General features: G+C 45.4%; 1 protein-coding gene across 1 annotated transcript in view; it reads left to right on the top strand.

Annotated features, from left to right (window-relative positions):
- The window catches only part of atxn1a (ataxin 1a), a 235723-nt gene that overhangs the window by 71551 nt on the left and 147488 nt on the right, over nucleotides 1-16684 (top strand). Inside the window, 1 exon segment of the mRNA XM_065017909.1 lies at nucleotides 1468-1925. The gene's annotated coding sequence lies outside the window, so the exon portion shown is untranslated.

The raw sequence follows: 16684 nt of genomic DNA, 5'->3' as shown, positions 1-16684 counted from the left end.
ACCTGTTTTCTGTTGCCTCTGAGAAGGTTCCTGGGTCCACCTCCTGACGTCCAGGCCCGTCCTTGTTGCCACGGGAGACGGCTGACCTTCAGGCTGCCCTCGCCGTGAACTGAAGAGGGAGAGGGACACACAAGCCTCACAAACAACTAGAGTAAACATAAAAATACAAACAAGTAAACAACACAAACCAAAACAGAGAGAAAGTCAGACAGACAGACAGCTCAAAGCTAAACTTTGTTGTTTCCTGAAATCAACAAATAAAGTCATACGACTAAGAAGCCAAAGAGAGAAACAGGACAATCACATTAAACATCTCATGTCTGCCTTGAGGCTATGAAATGACCCAACATTGAAAACAGACAACATTGAAAACAGCTAAGAATATAAAACAATTCTTAGAAGAAGAAAAACACACTTAAATACAAAAGCTGAAATAGTTTGTGATGCAGGTAAACAATGTGTGGTTGCCATGCCGACAAGCCATGGGTGTATAAATAGCATGGCCAGTGTTTGTTTAGTTGATGCAGCCCGCTTGCCTGCCAGCCAGCAGGATGAGCCTATCCCTGAAGAGAGAGAGAGATAGAGAGGGATCTGTGGGCTGAGTAGAGTAGCAAGCAGTACTGTGTACCATAATGATCAACCAGTCATCCCTCCCCTCACAGCCCACACCAGAGGAATGTAGCTGGAAAACCAAAGAGGCCATTCCTAATATACTGACCCCCCCCACCCCTCCCACTTGACCCCCAGGGAGGTCCAGGGGTCATCACGCAGGCCAAGATGTCTGGGAAACACCCTAAATAAGACAGACAACATTACTGTTCTATAAGTGTACAGTAGACACTGTACATACAGTACTTAACATGTTTTGTTTGGATAGGAGTACTACATGACAGATATAAGTACTACAAGACAGATAGGAGTACGACAAGACAGATAGGAGTACTACAAGACAGATAGGAGTACTACAAGACAGATAGGAGTACGACAAGACAGATAGGAGTACTACAAGACAGATAGGAGTACTACAAGACAGATAGGAGTACTACAAGACAGATAGGAGTATGACAAGACAGATAGGAGTACTACAAGACAGATAGGAGTACTACAAGACAGATAGGAGTACTACAAGACAGATAGAATTTCAAGATAAGCCTTCTCTGTTTGACCAGCTGAAAGTGTTGTCTGGCTGTCTGTGGAAAATATACGCAACGTAAGTTGTGCTTTTGATTTGAACTGTGACCTCAGATAGGAAATGTCATCCCTATTGCAAAGGTTGCCGTTATATATATATTTTTTTTTTACATGAAAACGAAGTAATTTCATCACTTAAAGAAATGCATTCCCAATACACAGTAAGTATTGTGCTGCTGGCCGGTCTCCAAACTGTAACCTCACCCCCAACACACACTTTCCCTTCCTAATTGCCAAGTAACATGGACGCCTCTCTCATCTCTCTCCTCTCTGTAGGGAATGGTGAAAGCACCTGGAGCGAGACAGACACGCACAGATAGAGAGGGGATCTGGGAGCAGGCTCCCCTCAGACTAGTGACCGAGAGAAACAGACACAGCAGCAGTTACTGCAGTACTGACTGGTCCCCTGTCTTCAACTGAACCACAGTACTGACTGGTCCCCTGTCTTCAACTGAACCACAGTACTGACTGGTCCCCTGTCTTCAACTGAACCACAGTACTGACTGGTCCTCTTTCTTCAACTGAACCACAGTACTGACTGGTCCTCTTTCTTCAACTGAACCACAGTACTGACTTCAACTGAACCACAGTACTGACTGGTCAGTACTGACTGGTCCCCTGTCTGGTCCCCTGTCTTCAACTGAACCATAGTACTGACTGAACCGAACCGCTTCCTGTTTCCTCCCACCCGGACCACTGGACAAGAACCAGGCCCAACCGCCTCCTACACTCAGGTAAGACTGACTGGCTCTGTTGTATTAGTATTCTCGTAGTCTCAGACTCCTATATGAGCATGTATTTGGTCCAAGCTGCTACTCTATGTGCTTGTATAGACAGAGCTGTGTCCTCTTTTCTAGTAGTTTAATCTAATCAATATGTATATAGGAGGAGAAAAGGAAGGTTGTATTTTGTACTCAAAATGCACAGCAGTGGATTGTCTTAACAACCCATACTTCTTTCTGGTTCTGGTGGGGCAGAAGTGATACTGAGCTACCATGTTGTCAGTTTCCTGAACTCGTCAGGGTTATCCAGTCAGAGGACAGAGCTGGCTGTCCAGAGCTATCTAGTCCAATCAGGAGAGGACAAGGGTTCAGGGGCGGGAACAAGGAAGAACGTTCTAGAATGAAACACAACCCAAGCACAGACCACATACTAAAGCGCTAAGGTAGAATTATGTTGTAAACAGAAGTTCATAGTTTAGGTGGTGCCCCAAATGGCACCCTATTCCCTATATAGTGCACTACTTTTGATCAAGTCCTATGGGCCCAGGTCAAAAGTAGTGCACTACATAGGGACTAAGGTGCTATTTGGGATGTAATCTTAGTTTCCACAGTGTTTACAACCCTGGAGTTCTGTGCCAGAAGTTCCAGTAGAGACTATAAGCCGTTGATGTTGTACAGTAAGCCGGGTCAGGGGGTGTTGTGTCAGTATGTGTGTGTGGTTATGATGAGTTTCTGAAGAGAGCCGTGTTGCCTTGGCGAGCGGCTTTGTGTGTGTGTGTGTGTGTATGTGTGTGTGTGTGTGTGTGTGTGTGTGTGTGTGTGTGTGTGGCCAGTGTACTAACCCGAGGTCAGGCTCCTCCCACAGAGGTGTGAAAATGTACACTGTGTCTATTTTTCCCCATCCCTCGTGAGTCAATTCCCTCCCTCCCTCCCTCCCTCCCTCCCTCCCTCCCTCTCTTGCTGTCTCTCCACTCAGTCCTCTGACTGCTGCTGACTCACTGAAATCTGATCCCTGCTGAGCCTGTCCCTCCTTCTTTTCGATTACCCCCTCTCCTTTTCAAATCAAATCAAATTGTATTGGTCACATACATATGGTTAGCAGATGTTATTGTGAGTGTAGTGAAATGCTTGTGCTTATACTTCCGACAGTGCAGCAATATCTAACATGAAATCTAACAATTCCATAACAACTACCTAATACACACACATCTAAGTAAAATAATGGAATAAGAATATATACATAGAAATATATGGATGGGCAATGACAGAGCGTCATAGGCAAGATGCAATAGATGGTATAAAATACCCCCACACCTTTCTCTTACCCCGTCTCCTTTTCTCTTACCCCCTCTCCTTTTCTCTTATCTCCTCTCCTTTTCTCCTACCCCCTCTCATTTCACTTATCTCCTCTCCTTTTCTCTTTCCCCCTCTCATTTCTCTTACCCTCTCTCCTTTTCTCTTACCCCTCTCATTTCACTTATCTCCTCTCCTTTTCTCTTACCCCCTCTCATTTCTCTTATCTCCTCTCCTTTTCTCCTACCCCCTTTCATTTCTCTTATCTCCTCTCCTTTTCTCTTACCCCCTCTCCTTTTCTCTTACCCTCTCTCCTTTTCTCTTACCCACTCTCATTTCTCTTACCCCCTCTTCTTTTCTCTTATCTCCTCTCCTTTTCTCTTACCCCCTCTCATTTCTCTTATCTCCTCTCCTTTTCTCTTACCCCCTCTCATTTCTCTTATCTCCTCTCCTTTTCTCCTACCCCCTCTCATTTCTCTTATCTCCTCTCCTTTTCTCTTACCCCCTCTCTTTTTTCTCTTACCCCCTCTCATTTTCTCTTACTCCCTCTCCTTTTCTCTTACCCCCTCTCATCTCTCTTACCCCTCTCCTTTTCTCTTACCCCCTCTCCTTTTCTCTTACCACCTCTCCATTTACTCCCTCTCTCTCGGCTCTCTCCATGGTCCTCTTTTTCGCATCTCCATGTCTTCATTTCTCCTCTTCTTTCAGTCTCTTGATCACTTTCCCTTCCTTGTCTTTTACCCCTTAGTTCTCTCACTCTCTTCCTCTCGCCTCCGCTCCTCGTTTCCCTTCATCACTCATTTCGATTACCCCCTCTCCTTTTCAAATCAAATCAAATTGTATTGGTCACATACATATGGTTAGCAGATGTTATTGTGAGTGTAGTGAAATGCTTGTGCTTATACTTCCGACAGTGCAGCAATATCTAACATGAAATCTAACAATTCCATAATAACTACCTAATACACACACATCTAAGTAAAATAATGGAATAAGAATATATACATAGAAATATATGGATGGGCAATGACAGAGCGTCATAGGCAAGATGCAATAGATGGTATAAAATACCCCCACACCTTTCTCTTACCCCGTCTCCTTTTCTCTTACCCCCTCTCCTTTTCTCTTATCTCCTCTCCTTTTCTCCTACCCCCTCTCATTTCACTTATCTCCTCTCCTTTTCTCTTTCCCCCTCTCATTTCTCTTACCCTCTCTCCTTTTCTCTTACCCCCTCTCATTTCACTTATCTCCTCTCCTTTTCTCTTTCCCCCTCTCATTTCTCTTACCCTCTCTCCTTTTATCTTACCCCCTCTCATTTCACTTATCTCCTCTCCTTTTCTCTTACCCCCTCTCATTTCTCTGATCTCCTCTCCTTTTCTCTTACCCCCTTTCATTTCTCTTATCTCCTCTCCTTTTCTCTTACCCCTCTCCTTTTCTCTTACCCCCTCTCATCTCTCTTACCCCCTCTCCTTTTCTCTTACCCCCTCTCCTTTTCTCTTACCACCTCTCCATTTACTCCCTCTCTCTCGGCTCTCTCCATGGTCCTCTTTTTCGCATCTCCATGTCTTCATTTCTCCTCTTCTTTCAGTCTCTTGATCACTTTCCCTTCCTTGTCTTTTACCCCTTAGTTCTCTCACTCTCTTCCTCTCGCCTCCGCTCCTCGTTTCCCTTCATCACTCACTCTTCCTTGTCTTTTACTCCTTAGTTCTCTCACTCTCTTCCTCTCGCCTCCGCTCCTCGTTTCCCTTCATCACTCACTCTTCCTTGTCTTTTACCCCTTAGTTCTCTCACTCTTCCTCTCGGCTCCGCTCCTCGTTTCCCTTCATCACTCACTCTTCCTTTTCTTTTACCCCTTAGTTCTCTCACTCTCTTCCTCTCGCCTCCGCTCCTAGTTTCCCTTCATCACTCACTCTTCCTTTTCTTTTACCCCTTTAGTTCTCTCACTCTCTTCCTCTCGCCTCCGCTCCTCGTTTCCCTTCATCACTCACTCTTCTTTTTCTTTTACCCCTTAGTTCTCTCACTCTCTTCCTCTCGCCTCCGCTCCTCGTTTCCCTTCATCACTCACTCTTCCTTGTCTTTTACCCCTTAGTTCTCTCACTCTCTTCCTCTCGCCTCCGCTCCTAGTTTCCCTTCATCACTCACTCTTCCTTTTCTTTTACCCCTTAGTTCTCTCACTCTTCCTCTCGCCTCCGCTCCTAGTTTCCCTTCATCACTCACTCTTCCTTTTCTTTTACCCCTTAGTTCTCTCACTCTCTTCCTCTCGCCTCCGCTCCTCGTTTCCCTTCATCACTCACTCTTCCTTGTCTTTTACCCCTTAGTTCTCTCACTCTCTTCCTCTCGCCTCCGCTCCTCGTTTCCCTTCATCACTCACTCTTCCTTGTCTTTTACCCCTTAGTTCTCTCACTCTCTTCCTCTCGCCTCCGCTCCTCGTTTCCCTTCATCACTCACTCTTCCTTTTCTTTTACCCCTTAGTTATCTCACTCTCTTCCTCTCGCCTCCGCTCCTAGTTTCCCTTCATCACTCACTCTTCCTTTTCTTTTACCCCTTAGTTCTCTCACTCTCTTCCTCTCGCCTCCGCTCCTAGTTTCCCTTCATCACTCACTCTTCCTTTTCTTTTACCCCTTAGTTCTCTCACTCTCTTCCTCTCGCCTCCGCTCCTCGTTTCCCTTCATCACTCACACTTCCTTGTCTTTTACCCCTTAGTTCTCTCACTCTCTTCCTCTCGCCTCCGCTCCTCGTTTCCCTTCATCACTCACACTTCCTTGTCTTTTACCCCTTAGTTCTCTCACTCTCTTCCTCTCGCCTCCGCTCCTCGTTTCCCTTCATCACTCACTCTTCCTTTTCTTTTACCCCTTAGTTCTCTCACTCTCTTCCTCTCGCCTCCGCTCCTCGTTTCCCTTCATCACTCACTCTTCCTTTTCTTTTACCCCTTAGTTCTCTCACTCTCTTCCTCTTGCCTCCGCTCCTCGTTTCCCTTCATCACTCACTCTTCCTTTTCTTTCCTTTTCTCTCTCTCTGTCCTTTATCTCTCTCTTCTCAGGTGTGTGATGAGCTAGCGTTGCTCTTCAACTCAGAGTGGCATATCCGTTCTATTTCTATGGTTTACTCCAGTCAGCCCCACATACTGCACCACTGTACCACTGCACCACTGCACCACTGTACCACTGCACCACTGCACCACTGTGTGAAAGTCACTTGGCTGCTGGCTTGTTATCTGGAAGTGAGATTCTCATAGCCCCTAGTGGGACTAGGTGTTTTGTGTTTGTGTGTGAGTGGAAAAGTGTGTGTCGAGGGAGGTGTGTGTGTGTCAGGGGGAGACGTGTGTGTGCCGGGGGGGAGTGTGTGTGTTTATATGTGTGTGTGTGTGTGTGTGCGTGTGTGCGTGCGTGCGTGCGTGTGTGTGTGTGTGTGTGTGTGCCTGCGTGGGTCTGCAGAGGCCTCAGAAGGCACTGTGCTGTAGTCCAGTGTAGACTAGTGGTGTGTCAGGATGGTTGGATCTACTCTGAGTTCTGACAGACACCTCTTTCCCTTCCTCCCTTACCCTCTCTCTCTCTCTCCTTCTCTCCGTGCCTTCTCTCTTCCTTCACACCCCTCTCTCTGCAACGTATATCTACCCTCTCTCTGAATAGAAATTCATTTATTTATTTATTATCTCTCTCTCTTAGTTTCTTTCTATTCTTTTTTTCCATATTATCTTTCTCCTCTTTCATGCGCCTCCAAGAAAGACCGCCTGGAAAAATAAATTTTTCTCTGGAATATTTCAGTGAGCTGTTTGGATACTTTCATTCTGGAACCCCTCAACCTCTCGGCTCTGGAGTTAATTGTTGATGGAGAGAGTGATAGACACACACACACACACGCACACGCACGCACGCACGCACACACACACACACACACACACACACACACACACACACACACACACACACACCACAGGAGGCTGCTGAGCTCATAATAATGGCCGGAATGGAGCAAATGGAATGGCTTCAAACACCTGAAAACCATGTTTTTCATGTATATGTTACCATTCCATTGATGCCGCTCCAGTCATTATAACGAGCCCATCCTCCCAATTAAGGTGCCACCTACCTCCTGTAACACACACACTGTTAATGGAGAGAGTGATTGACAGGAGATCAAAGGTTGTACATTAGTCAAAGACTTTCTGAAAGGAAAAGGGTGGATAATATGATTTCTTATGTGTGTAGTGTGTATGTCAGGGAGTTCAAAGCTGCAGTGGCTGTGTTGTGTAGGTGGAAAACTCCACTTTACAACTGTAGTGGATAACTCCACTCTCTGTTCACGCAACTAACGGGAAACTCAATTTGCCAGCCAGTCACTGCAGCTGGCCTGGAAGAAAAGGAGAGAGGGGAGAGGGAGAGATAGAGAAAGAGAGAGGGGGAACCTGGTGTCATGATGTTGGCCTGGGGGTAGGTTTATGACAGTCATAAATACCTCTTCCCCCCTTTTTACTCTCTACCCTACTGATGTTACATTTGCAAACCCTTGGTTAACATAGAGATTCTGGGAACATCAGAAGGTGGGGGGAAATTAACGATATTCTGGTAATCTGACCAATTGAACATATGCGGTCGGTGGTACTTAATGAATATGATGTCAGTTCAGTTGTCATCTGAGACATTCTCATCAATGATAAGATGACATAAACTCTACAGTGGAAAGTCTACACATCAGAGTTATCGGATTCACATGGAATTGTTGTTCAATTTAAATGTTTGAATATGAAATTATTCGTGATGGGATGAAATGTGATTTTAGCTTCTAAAATGTGAGATTTGAGTTTTCATAAAGTAGGGCTCTGTTCAATCAGTGGCCCGCCCCTGTGAAGGGACATGGGCTATAAAACTTTTCAAACACGCCTCCTCTCCCTTCCTATATAAAGCCTTGACGACATTGTAACCTCCTGTTCCGAGGATGTGGGGACGACGATCCGATGTCAGAATGGTTCAGATAATATCTACAGAATGAAGCCAACATCAGCGTGAGCTTTGGTTGCGAATGGTATGAACTTTGAACTTATTCACTACAGAAGTGATGCCTCCTAGCCATTGAGTTAGCAACAGCAGCTGCAAACGCAGGTTAGGAAGGAACAGACAGAATATCCCTTCTACCACACAACGACATTACTACAACGTATCCAATTTACCAGCAAAGATATTCTTCAAAGGACAAAGGACTCGGTTGGGCAACACGGCCTTCCATCTACCACCAACCTACTGAAGCGCAGCTCAGAGTAGATGTTTATTGCATTTTCCTTTTCCAAATGGGCGGTAATTTAGAATGCATAAGATACTGTATTTACAATAGCACAGCTTCGCCTTTTGTTCCTTAGTCTTCCCGCTCTTTCACTCAAACCCAGCCCTTTTCTTTTGTGTAACGAGCTGTCATATCTGTTCCGCCCGCTAGGGACGTTTTCCTTTATGACGTAATTTGTAATCAAGTTATGATTTAATTATGTGTATGTGTAATTCTGTGTGATTAGTTAGGTATTTAGTAAATAAATAATTAAACCCAATTTTGTATTGCTGATTCAAATTGTTAGCCAGGGTTCGTGCAGATAACCAAGAATTTACAACTTTCAGATGAGACTGAATTAAGATGACGATTAATATTGACTGCTATTGATGTAAAATATTACTAGGTCTTTAAGAGTTTATTCAGAAGATAACAACTCAATATTATTTTGTGGTGCCCCGACTCTCTAGTTAATTACATTTACATGATTAACTCAATCAGGTAATATTAATTACGGAGAAATTATTTTATAGAATAGCATGTCATATCACTTAATCTGGCATAGCCAAAGACACCACACTGGCTTTCCACCAAAATTGCCATGGAAACTTTTTCACCCGGGGAGAGGGACTCTATCTCTAACCCTTGAGGTAGGCTTCCCCCTTGACACACTTCCACTACTCCCTCGCTCTTCTCTCCCTCTCTCTCTCTCTCTCTTTCTTTGTCTCATGTTCTTTGTCTCTAACATATAATGCACGCCACACGAACAAACACACACACTCACATACACAAGCACACACACACACTCCCGTCTCTTGAATACTAAACAATTAGTTAATTACCTGGGCCTGTGCTGATGAGTTCATTCACACAGCAGAGCTTTTGATTTAATTACTAAGACATGGATGAGATGAAAGGAGGTTGTGTGTGTGTGTGTGTGTGTGTGCCTGCGTGCGTGTGTGAGTTTTTAATAAGACCAGTTATTGTACAGGATCCTATGAGCTTTCCCATGGGAACCAATCAGATGGTCTCTGGTACACTGTGTACCCCCCCACACACACACACACTTACACACACTTACCCCATCAGACATGCCACCAGGGGTCTTTTCACAGTCCCCAAATCCAGAAGAAATTCGAGAAAGCGTACAGTACTATATAAAGCCATTATTGCAAGGAACTACCTTCCATCTCATATTGCTCAAATAAACAGCAAACCTGGTTTAAAAAAACAGATAAAGCAACACTTCACGGCACAACGCCTCTCCCTTGTTTGACCTAGATAGTGTTTGTGTATGTTACTGATATGTAGGATATGTGTTTTTACATAGTTCTGTCCTATTAATGTTCTGTATGATGTCATGTTTCATGTTTTATGTGGAGCTCAGGAAGAGTAGCTGTTGCTTTTGCAACAGCTAATGGGGATTCTAATAAAATACCAAATAATGCCAGACATAATTGGGCTGTGTCACACAGCTAGTTAGCCATACACACTGTGATCTGTCCGATACTGACAATACACACTGTGATCTGTCTGATACTGACAATACACACTGTGATCTGTCTGATACTGACAATACACACTGTGATCTGTCTGATACTGACAATACACACTGTGATCTGTCCGATACTGACAATACACACTGTGATCTGTCTGATACTGACAATACACACTGTGATCTGTCCGATACTGACAATACACACTGTGATCTGTCTGATACTGACAATACACACTGTGATCTGTCTGATACTGACAATACACACTGTGATCTGTCTGATACTGACAATACACACTGTGATCTGTCTGATACTGACAATACACACTGTGATCTGTCTGATACTGACAATACACACTGTTGTCTGTCTGATACTGACAATACACACTGGGGTCTGTCTGATACTGACAATACACACTGGGGGTCTGTCTGATACTGACAATACACACTGTTGTCTGTCTGATACTGACAATACACACTGGGGTCTGTTTTGTACTGACAATACATACTGGGGTATCTGTTTGGTACTGACAATACACACTGGGGTCTGTTTGGTACTTTGGTACTGACAATACACACTAGGGTCTGTTTGGCACTGACAGTACACACTAGGGTCTGTTTGGTACTGACAATACACACTGGTATCTGTTTGGTACTGACAATACACACTGTGGTCGGTTTGGTACTGACAGTACACACTGGGGTCTGTTTGGTACTGACAATACACACTGGGGTCTGTTTGGTACTGACAGTACACTCTGGGGTCTGTTTGGTACTGAAAGTACACACTGGGTCGGTTTGGTATTGACAGTACACACTGGGGTCTGTTTGGTACTGACAATACATACTGGGATCTGTTTGGTACTGACAATATACACTTATGTCTGTTTGGTACTGACAGTACACACTGGCGTCTGTTTGGTACTGCCAATACACACTGGGGTCTGTTTGGTACTGACAATACACACTGGGGTCTGTTTGGTACTGACAATATACACTGGGGTATGTTTGGTACTGACAATACACACTAGGGTCTGTTTGAAACTGACAATACACACTGGGATCTGTTTGGTACTAACAATACACACTGTGGTCGGTTTGGTACTGACAGTACACTCTGGGGTCTGTTTGGTACTGACAGTACACACTGGGGTCTGTTTGGTACTGACAATACACACTGGGATCTGTTTGGTACTGACAGTACACACTGGGGTCTGTTTGGTACTGACAATACACACTGGGATCTGTTTGGTACTTACAATACACACTGGGATATGTTTGGTACTGACAGTACACACTGGGGTCTGTTTCGTACTGACAATACACACTGCATTTACATTACATTTAAGTCATTTAGCAGACGCTCTTATCCAGAGCGACTTACAAATTGGTGCATTCACCTTATGACATCCAGTGGAGCAGCCACTTTACAATAGTGCATCTAAATCTTTTAAGGGGGGTGAGAAGGATTACTTTATCCTATCCTAGGTATTCCTTAAAGAGGTGGGGTTTCAGGTGTCTCCGGAAGGTGGTGATTGACTCCGCTGTCCTGGCGTCGTGAGGGAGTTTGTTCCACCATTGGGGGGCCAGAGCAGCGAACAGTTTTGACTGGGCTGAGCGGGAACTGTACTTCCTCAGTGGTAGGGAGGCGAGCAGGCCAGAGGTGGATGAACGCAGTGCCCTTGTTTGGGTGTAGGGCCTGATCAGAGCCTGGAGGTACTGAGGTGCCGTTCCCTCACAGCTCCGTAGGCAAGCACCATGGTCTTGTAGCGGATGCGAGCTTCAACTGGAAGCCAGTGGAGAGAGCGGAGGAGCGGGGTGACGTGAGAGAACTTGGGAAGGTTGAACACCAGACGGGCTGCGGCGTTCTGGATGAGTTGTAGGGTTTAATGGCACAGGCAGGGAGCCCAGCCAACAGCGAGTTGCAGTAATCCAGACGGGAGATGACAAGTGCCTGGATTAGGACCTGCGCCGCTTCCTGTGTGAGGCAGGGTCGTACTCTGCGGATGTTGTAGAGCATGAACCTACAGGAACGGGCCACCGCCTTGATGTTAGTTGAGAACGACAGGGTGTTGTCCAGGATCACGCCAAGGTTCTTAGCGCTCTGGGAGGAGGACACAGTGGAGTTGTCAACCGTGATGGCGAGATCATGGAACGGGCAGTCCTTCCCCGGGAGGAAGAGCAGCTCCGTCTTGCCGAGGTTCAGCTTGAGGTGGTGATCCGTCATCCACACTGATATGTCTGCCAGACATGCAGAGATGCGATTCGCCACCTGGTCATCAGAAGGGGGAAAGGAGAAGATTAATTGTGTGTCGTCTGCATAGCAATGATAGGAGAGACCATGTGAGGTTATGACAGAGCCAAGTGACTTGGTGTATAGCGAGAATAGGAGAGGGCCTAGAACAGAGCCCTGGGGGACACCAGTGGTGAGAGCACGTGGTGAGGAGACGGATTCTCGCCACGCCACCTGGTAGGAGCGACCTGTCAGGTAGGATGCAATCCAAGCGTGGGCCGCGCCGGAGATGCCCAACTCGGAGAGGGTGGAGAGGAGGATCTGATGGTTCACAGTATCGAAGGCAGCCGATAGGTCTAGAAGGATGAGAGCAGAGGAGAGAGAGTTAGCTTTAGCAGTGCGGAGCGCCTCCGTGATACAGAGAAGAGCAGTCTCAGTTGAATGACTAGTCTTGAAACCTGACTGATTTGGATCAAGAAGGTCATTCTGAGAGAGATAGCGGGAGAGCTGGCCAAGGACGGCACGTTCAAGAGTTTTGGAGAGAAAAGAAAGAAGGGATACTGGTCTGTATTTGTTGACATCGGAGGGATCGAGTGTAGGTTTTTTCAGAAGGGGTGCAACTCTCGCTCTCTTGAAGACGGAAGGGACGTAGCCAGCGGTCAGGGATGAGTTGATGAGCGAGGTGAGGTAAGGGAGAAGGTCTCCGGAAATGGTCTGGAGAAGAGAGGAGGGGATAGGGTCAAGCGGGCAGGTTGTTGGGCGCGGCCGTCACAAGACGCGAGATTTCATCTGGAGAGAGAGGGAGAAAGAGGTCAGAGCACAGGGTAGGGCAGTGTGAGCAGAACCAGCGGTGTCGTTTGACTTAGCAAACGAGGATCGGATGTCGTCGACCTTCTTTTCAAAATGGTTGACGAAGTCATCTGCAGAGAGGGAGGAGGGGGGATTCAGGAGGGAGGAGAAGGTGGCAAAGAGCTTCCTAGGGTTAGAGGCAGATGCTTGGAATTTAGAGTGGTAGAAAGTGGCTTTAGCAGCAGCGACAGAAGAGGAAAATGTAGAGAGGAGGGAGTGAAAGGATGCCAGGTCCGCAGGGAGGCGAGTTTTCCTCCATTTCCTCTCGGCTGCCCGGAGCCCTGTTCTGTGAGCTCGCAATGAGTCGTCGAGCCACGGAGCGGGAGGGGAGGACCGAGCCGGCCTGGAGGATAGGGGACATAGAGAGTCAAAGGATGCAGAAAGGGAGGAGAGGAGGGTTGAGGAGGCAGAATCAGGAGATAGGTTGGAGAAGGTTTGAGCAGAGGGAAGAGATGATAGGATGGAAGAGGAGAGAGTAGCGGGGGAGAGAGAGCGAAGGTTGGGACGGCGCGATACCATCCGAGTAGGGGCAGTGTGGGAAGTGTTGGATGAGAGCGAGAGGGAAAAGGATACAAGGTAGTGGTCGGAGACTTGGAGGGGAGTTGCAATGAAGTTAGTGGAAGAACAGCATCTAGTAAAGATGAGGTCGAGCGTATTGCCTGCCTTGTGAGTAGGGGGGGAAGGTGAGAGGGAGAGGTCAAAAGAGGAGAGGAGTGGACACTGGGATCTGTTTGGTACTGACAATACACACTGGGGTCGGTTTGGTACTGACAATAGACACTGGGATCTGTTTGGTACTGACAATAGACACTGGGATCTGTTTGGTACTGACAATACACATTGGGATATATTTGGTACTGACCATACACACTGGGGTCTGTTTGGTACTGACAATACACACTGGGGTCTGTTTGGTACTGACAATACACACTGGGATCTGTTTGGTACTTACAATACACACTGGGATCTGTTTGGTACTGACAATAGACACTGGGATCTGTTTGGTACTGACAATACACACTGGGATCTGTTTGGTACTGACAATACATATTGGGGTCGGTTTGGTACTGATAATACACACTGGGGTCGGTTTGGTACTGACAATACACATTGGGGTCGGTTTGGTACTGATAATACACACTGGGGTCTGTTTGGTACTGATAATACACATTGGGGTCGGTTTGGTACTGATAATACACATTGGGGTCGGTTTGGTACTGATAATACACACTGGGGTCGGTTTGGTACTGATAATACACATTGGGGTCGGTTTGGTACTGACAATACACATTGGGGTCGGTTTGGTACTGACAATACACATTGGGGTCGGTTTGGTACTGACAATAGATCTTCTGAAAGTAACACTCCTCTGTGATGCTCCCTGGCGATTTATTCAACACTCACAAACAGATGACGTTTCATTCCCACTGGGATCTTCATCAGATCAGTTTGAGACAGTGCAAGTGGATCTCCTGAAGTGTCAGGCTGACAGATATGGAACATGAACCGTTATTAATACCAGTATGGAACCCATGTTCTCTTAGGTTGTACTGCTGTGCCAGAACATCTATACACCCAGTACCTTTTCAGTCATGCAATATGCAATGTGAAATATACAATATGCAATGTATTTCAGTACAGTCTGTAGGCTACTGTATGTACAAGCTGTATGTACAATCTTAATGCATATTTAGAATGAGTCATCATTCATCACCATAATGTTGCTTGTCTTTCTAGTTTACATCTTTGTGTAACTTCAGGCCATATGATTGTCACTTTTATTTTAAATAAGAATAGAATGTGTTTCTAAATACTTCTACCTTAATGTGGATGTTACCATGGTTACGGATAATACTGAATGAATCATGAATAATGATGAGTGAAAGAAAGTTACAAACGCACAAATATCATACCCCCAAGACATGCTAACCTTTCACCATTTTTTAAAAACATATATTTAATTAGGCAAGTCAGTTAAGAACAAATTCTTATTTTCAATGACGGCCTAGGAACAGTGGGTTAACTGCCTTGTTCAGGGGCAAAACGACAGATTTGACCTTGTCAGCTCAGGGATTCGATCTTGCAACCTCTAGGTTGCTAATCCATCACTCTAACCACTAGGCTACCTGCCACCCCATTACATTAACAGGGGAGGTTAGCATTTTTGTGGGGTGTGATATGTGTGCTTCTCTAACTTTCTCACTCGTCATTATTCACAATTCATTCAGAATGATCTATAATCATGGTCGCATCCACATTAATGTAGAAGTGTTTAGAAATGACGATGATGCCACTGTAGAAACTGAAACACAACCAAAACAAGCAGCAAATGCGTCCAACAAATATGTACCGTTACAAGCTAGATATAGTCATTGCGTGTTATGAATATGGGACAAAATACTGAATCTGTCCAAATACTTTTGGTCCCCTAAAATGGAGGGAATATGTACAAAAAGTGCTGTAATTTCTAAACGGTTCACTCGATATGGATAAAAATACCCACAAATTAAAGTTGACAGTCTGCACTCTAATCTCACAGTCGTTGTATAATTTCAAATACAAAGTGCTGGAGTACAGAGCCAAAATGACAACAAAATTGTCACTGTCCCAATACTTTTGGAGCTCACTGTAGATCAGGGCTGTGGGGGTAATGACCCAGCAAAATGGCTCTCACGTCTGATTTACCTGCTGCCATGAGACAGAGCTGACCTATTCTTCCCCATCTCTTTATACAGGGAAAGAGGGAGGAAGAGGGAGGAAGAGAGAGGGGGAGACATGGAAGGAGAGAGGGATGGAGAGGGAGGGAGGTTTATGGCCTTTTCAGCATAGCCTTACGACCTACTCTACCCGAGAGAGAGAGAGAGAGAGAGAGAGAGAGAGAGAGTGAGTGAGCGACAGAGACAGAGACAGAGACAGAGAGAGAGAGGACACACCCCATCTCTTCCTCTCTGCCCCTCTCTCTATCAATTCAATTTCAATTTAAGGGCTTTATTGGCATGGGAAACATATGTTAACATTGCCAAAGCAAGTGAAGTAGATAATAAACAAAAGTGAAATAAACAATAAATAATTAACACCAAACATTACACTCACAAACGTTCCAAAAGAATAAAGTCAAATGTCATATTATGTCTATATACAGTGTTGTAACGATGTGCAAATAGTTAAAGTACAAAAGGGAAAATAATGAATCTATTCCTAGCTATATCTATAATCTATCACTTTCTGTCTCTTGTTTGGTTAGCAAAAAGCGTGTCTGATCCTCTGATCCGACATTAGTACTACCTTCACTACCTTGTTTTCTTCTCACTTACACTCCTCTTTCCATGATGGTTAGATTCCTCCCAGGAGGAAAGGTCATTATCTCCAGTAGGCTTGATGAGGCAACGACAGTAGGACACACACAGACACACGCACACACCACACACACACGCACACACAGAAGAGACAGAGATAATAGGTGTTTAATTGGCTCAGGGCATTCAGTGCTTACACAGTGCTGCTATCAGCTGTGTATTTGTGTTTGTACTTGTGTGTGTGAGCGTGTGTGTGCGTACGTGTGAGTGGTTTTCTATCAGCGGTGGATCGACTGGCTGTCATTGCACTGCTTTTGTTTCCACATGATAATTATATAGAGGAACAAGA

Source organism: Oncorhynchus nerka, linkage group LG4 (genome assembly GCF_034236695.1).
Source record: "Oncorhynchus nerka isolate Pitt River linkage group LG4, Oner_Uvic_2.0, whole genome shotgun sequence".
Taxonomy (NCBI): domain Eukaryota; kingdom Metazoa; phylum Chordata; class Actinopteri; order Salmoniformes; family Salmonidae; genus Oncorhynchus; species Oncorhynchus nerka.
This window is presented reverse-complemented; position numbering and strand designations above follow the sequence as displayed.